Consider the following 6,499-nt stretch of genomic DNA (forward strand, 5'->3'; position numbering starts at 1 on the left):
AGGTGGAATAAGAAGGCTTTATTGAAAATCAAGCCGTAGCTAAAGTCCAAACGGATGGCTAAACTGAAGCAGGGTCTTGCGTAGACGGAGGTCAGGAACCAGGAGGGTAGTCAGACGTAGCCAGGATCAGGAACCAACGGGGTAGTCAGACGAAGCCAGGATCGGGAACCAACGGGGTAGTCAGACGAGGCCAGGATCAGGAACCAGAAGCAGCAGCAGTCTTTGAAGCATGTGCACACAGGAGGACCAAGCAAGGAACTGAAGCCACAGACCTTCTATATATATGAGCTAGGCATCCAGCTCCTCCCAGTGGGAAGGAGGAGCCGCAGGGTGGGAGGCTACAAGAAACCCAGAAACCAAGATGGCCGCCAGCACATGTCAAACGAAGGAGAACAGTGAGAAGGTAAGACCATGACACCTGTCATCTCTTTCTATACATGGCTTTATTGAAAGTACTGGCAATAACCTTATTTGCCGTATGATATTTTTGTGCATGCCTACACATGCATACAGAGTCTGTTTCTTCATCTATGAGACGGCCGACACTGTGTATGGGTATGGGACCATTTAAGTAAATGATTGCCCTTTATATGTGGGACTATCTAAGCGATCGATTGCTATGTGCATGTATGTCTTCGCATGTTACAGTGCATAGGTAGTTTTTAATTCATGTGAAGACATATAGGTACATATCAATGAGGTCCCTGACATTTCTAGACGCATTGGATAGGTTTTGTATATGCATATGTATGTTTGGAGTACTATATCTACATTTTTTCTGTGTCTTTATGAATTTTCTGGTCGCCTCCTTTATTTTTGTGTGACTATATTATGTCCTCCTCAGGTGCAGGCCACCTTTTTATCTGATGTATTGCATTAACTATTTTTATGTATCACTTTATAAAGTATATTTATATTTTGCTACTATACCCGTTTTAGTCTCAGTTTATCCTTAGTTGTGTATGTTTATGTACACTGAGTGGGTACGTTATTGTAGGGTACTCTACATCACATAGGATCACTAAATGTGAACGCAAATCTATGTGCATTTTGTGACTGTTGTATTTTGATCAAACCAACAATCAGACCTCAGCCAGACCCCAATGTGAATGCCCCCCATCAGACCTCAGATAAGAGCCCCAATATAAATAAGACCCCCCCATTCAGACATCAGATCAGCCACCGGGGGTGGGGGGGTCTTATGGGGAGAAAAATACGGTATATATATATATATAATATATATATATATATATATATATATTTTAAGGGGTTAAAATGCACCAGAGTTGTGTGCCAACAATTTTTGGTTCAGACTAATTTAAAATGTAACAATATAAAAAAATAAATAAAAAAAAATCCACATTTTAAAAAGGAGGAGTAGGAAGGAAGAAGGGAAAGATCCTAAAGGGAGGTTGACTGATCCTATGATTTTGTTCTCCAAAACAATACATCTTTGTGGCCACATCACTGCTGAGATCAGTCATTGGCTGCAGCAGAGCAGCATGCCCACACAGCATCAGATGTAAACACTGCAGGGACCGGAACATGGAGACACCAGAGGCAATGTAGAGGACCAGACAAGTATGAATCATGAGCTTAGGCTACTTTCACACTAGCATTTTAGTTTTCCGGTATAGAGTTCCGTCATAGAGGCTCAATACCGGGAAAAACGCTTCAGTTTTTTCCCCATTCCTTGTCGGAAAGCAAACTTGTATTTTGCTTTCTGTCCTGGGATGCGGAGCAAGATGGATCCGGCAAGATCCCCAATGCAAGTCAATGGGGACGGATCCGTTTTCTCTGCAACAATAGAAAACGGATCCGTCCCCCTTTGACTTTCAATGGAGTTTATGACAGATCTGTCTTGGGTATGTTAAAGATAATACAACCGGATCCGTTCATAATGGATGCAGACGGTTGTATTATCAGTAACGGAAGAGTGTTTGCTGAACTCTGCCGGATCCAGTAAAAACTAGTGTGAAAGTAGCCTAAGTGAGTCAGGCTGCTGTCTCTGGTATAGTTCATGTATGAAAGGAAAATCAGCTTCTTTTATACTCTGCAGGGTCAATGAGTTTCTTCAAAACAGTTTATTCCAACCTGACATCTTTAAGAAGCAATTGAAAAGCAGATGCATGCAAGTAATATTAGATCTCAGTCATGGGCATTATTTTAAAAATTGAGATAATTGTATATAGACAAGGTATACAAGCATGCTCTATTATGCAGATCTAAAGTGATTATTATCTGCTGAAAGCTGAAGTGTTCTGCAGTTAATAAAATTCACAACAAAGTGACTATACAGGGCAAACAAAACATCAAATAACTAATCAGTTTAAGGCTACTTTCACACTGGCGTTTTGGCTTTCTGTTTGTGAGATCAGTCACAGGCTCTCACAACCGGTCTAAAACGAATCAGTTTATATTCTAATGCATTCTGAATGGAAAAGGATCCGCTGAGAATGCATCGGTTTGCCTCCGTTCTGTCTCCATTCCGCTCTGGAGGCGGACACCAAAATGCTGTCTGCAGCATTTTGCTGTCTGCTTGACGAAACTAAGCCAAACGGATCCGTCCCCATTGACTTACATTGTGTGCCAGGACGGATCCGTTTTCTCCGACAATAGAAAACTAGTCCGTCCCCCACTGACTTTCAATGGTGTTCATGACGGATCAGTCTTGGCTATGTTAAAGATAATACAAACGGATCCATTCTGAACAGATGAATTATCTGAACGGATCCATCTGTGCAGATCTTTGATGGATCCGCATCAAACGCGAGTGTGAAAGTAGCCTAAAATGCAAGTCACATCCCAAACCAAGCTTATCTAGTGGATCACCAAATGTAAAAATTACAAAATAAGGCTGGATTCACATCAAGTTTTTCCCATCCGTTTAACGTATACAAAAAACGTATACATTCAATGGATGCCTCTGACTGATGCCAGACAGTGGCATCCGTTTACCATAGAGTTCCATTGTGGGGGGGGGGGGGGGGGGGGGGGGGGAGTATAAAATGCGATGTGAACCCAATCTTAAATGATCTGCATCATTAAAGGGTGTATTAAGGTACATTTATACAAGGCGATTATGGTGTAAAGTATCCTTAAAACAAGCGAAACTGCAAGATTATCTCCCCCTCAGTATATGGAGGAGCAATAGTTATACCATTGCTCTTCTCCATACTGAATCATTGTTTGCCGGCAGGAGAACTTGATTAGACACCACGATCTGCCGCCTGCAAATGATTTTTTTAACCTGTCAAAAGATTTAGATTGTCCAGTGAAAATGATTGCTAACAAGTGTTACTGAACGCTCATTAGCGATCATCTGCCAAAAATCAGCAGGTGTAATACACCCTTAACCTCTAACCTGAATTTTGAGGGTTTCTATCTGCTATCTTGTCTATTACACTGCCGGATTTTGGGGGAACACGTGTTCGTTTGGCGTGTGTAAGGGATATATTACACCTGCAGATAAGCATTACGTCTTGCTTCCCAACAATTTCCATACAGCGATCTCCTCCACAGTATGGGGAGGAGTGATCACTAATGCCATCACTTGTTCACATACAGTATCATTGCTTGCCGACAGCAGAACGTGATTAGATGGCACGACCTGCCGCCAGCAAACAATGATTGCATTTGCTCATTCATAGGGTAAGCGTTGGCACTTTTACACAGGCAGATAATCCTTAACAAGCATTCCTACGAACGCTTGATAGCAATGATCTGCAGGTCCAATACGGCCCAAATTGTGCTACAAATGATACGCCTCGATAAGCTGCATTATTCCCAAATTGGAGTGTGTAAACCTAACTTAACTAGGGATCTCTTGTTTATTGTACAGCCTTTTGTCCCAAATAAACCAGATGCATAAACTGTATGTAAGGTTGGAAATACATGTTGCTTTTGATGCAGTGTAAGGTGCAGGAGAAGGGAGAAGTCCTTTCTTTAGATTTCCCGTTCCTATGGAATCCACTCCTGGCTTTGCCTCAGAATTCTTCACCAAAAATTAACAAACATTGCATGTAGGGCTGCAGTAAACAATTTTTTTTAGAAATAGGAGTATTCTATCGATTATTTTAACAATCAATCAAGTATTCTAAAAAGAAAATCATGTGTGTGAGCCAGAAATTCTTTCATGCATACTTGTGAAAAACACTTTTTTAATCTCCATGAGCGCTCTGTTTTCTGTGAGCTTGAAGTCAAGGGGGCAGCGGCCTCCTTGCTTCAAATCCAACAAAACCCGCCTCTTACCGGTCCCCTCTTGACTGTGATTTACATATTTTCTATTCCTTGAAATCGTGCAAGTCTGGCGCCTGCGCGGTGCACCCCTTGTGACTGCACGATCCCGTCTCGGGCTCCCGCAGTCAGCCAGGCATAATTTTCTTACTGCGCATGCACCAGCAAGAATCAACGTGCGTGCCCTTGAGGTATATTCACAGCGCGAGCGTGATCACGGGCTGCAGGACCAGGAGAACTAAAGCCAGTGATTATGCTCGTGCTGTGAATATACCTCGCCGGCACAGGCGTGCACGCTGATTCTTGCCAGCACATGCGCAGTGAGAAAATTATGCCCTGCTGACTGCGGGAGCCCGAGATGGGATCATGCAGTCACAAGGGGTGCACCGCACAGGCGTCAGACTTGCGCGATCCCAAGGAATAGAAAATATGTAAATCACAGTCAAGAGGGGACCGGTAAGAGGCGGGCTTTATTTGATTTGAAGCAAGGAGGCCGCTGCCCCCTTGACTTAAAGCTCACAGGAAACAGAGCGCTCATGGAGATTAAAAAAAGCTTTTTTTCTAGTATGCATGATCGAATTTCTGGCTCACACACATGATCAATAACAGACTGGGGGCTGCTATAAGGTAATGCTGGCAGTTTTAGATCACTTTTGGAGGTGACAGGTTCCCTTTAAATAAGTGTTTAAACCTCTCAGTTTAGAGATAAGGGTTATTAGATGACCAGCACAAAGTGAAAGTGAATGTACCAGTCACACAGCTAGAAAAACCATTTAACCTTTTGTGACAGAATGGCTCAATATTTTTAATAAAGGCCAATTGAAAATACGATTTTAAACAAAATTGTGTAAAATGCAATCATAAACAAAAATTGCCTTCCAAGGTGTTCATGGCCTTTAAACCAGCACATTAGTCAATAAACCTCTATCTCACACACCATCCTTTTAGTATAGTAAAGGTTCAATTAGATATGTCAGAGCCATGAAGATACTGCAGGCTGCAACTGCCATCTGTACGGCTAAAACTGAAGACCTTTATGTGAAGAGGTTAAGTGACCAATATAGTGACTGATATACCCTCATGCGTCTGGTTTCTGTACCTCCCATGATAATACTTCTGTTACAGCCACAATTTGCTTACGGTGTGCAATTCTACAGAGGATCAAGACAGCCTAAATGAATAATCTTGATATTCTGAAAGGGTTATATAACAGGCCATAGTCTTTAGCAATGTTTTAGGAACATATATAATCTGACCTGTATAATGCTGCAATAAATAGTGTAGGAGCCTGACCTGATGGCTCTGAGCCATTCTCAGAGTAATGTATTCTTAGAGATGCATAATGGAAGGCATGTGATCAGCGCGGTCTCATATGAATATATTAAATAGCACATCTAACAAGGAATTCATTTTTTTTGTTCACGTTATCTAGAGGGGCATTTCATATACCTTTCCTTTTATTCCGATACTAAATAATGCTAAATACACTCAACGTTGAAGAGTTGTTCAAATCCATTTCATTAAATAGCAGCACTCCAGCACATTTGATCTCGGACGATTTTAAAATTCTGCACACAATGCGCTCTGGTTATTCTGATTATTTATATTGCCTTGTTCCCCCAGCTGGCAAAAGCAGCGACATATGAAACAGTGTAAAGACACTTCAGTGCATTATCATTTTAATAAATGTGTCAAAGCGCTCCACATTGTGTTTTCTAATGACGCTCCGCACACAAAAGACACCGAATTCAGATGGCAAAACGCATATAAAAAGGCTTTTTCTTCCTTAAGAAGAACACGGCTTGTTGTGAACCGTATTTAACATCTTCAAAAGATGCATTGTTTGTCAGACACAGAAGGTTAATTAACTAGAATATTTTATTTCCTGCATAGTTTAAAGAGAGGATGGTGTGAAAGCCCCAGAAAAATATGATGCAGAATTAATAGAAATCTGGACACATACTATATCAACACAATGCTGCTATACACTTACCAAAGAACACCCCCCCCCACCCCAGCTAAAATGGCACTTATCAGATTTAATCTACTGCTCTATGCAGATTATTAACACTTTGGCCTAAATGTGGGCATATCTAGATAGAACATGTATCTCTTGTTCTATCTAGTAGAGATTATATACACTGTACAAAAATATAAATGTAACACTTTCAGTTTGTTCCCATTTTGCAGGAGCTGAACGCAAAGATCTGAAACATTTTCTACATACACAAAAGACCCATTACTCCTAAATATGTTTCACAAA

This window comes from Bufo gargarizans, chromosome 1 (genome assembly GCF_014858855.1).
Source record: "Bufo gargarizans isolate SCDJY-AF-19 chromosome 1, ASM1485885v1, whole genome shotgun sequence".
NCBI lineage: Eukaryota > Metazoa > Chordata > Amphibia > Anura > Bufonidae > Bufo > Bufo gargarizans.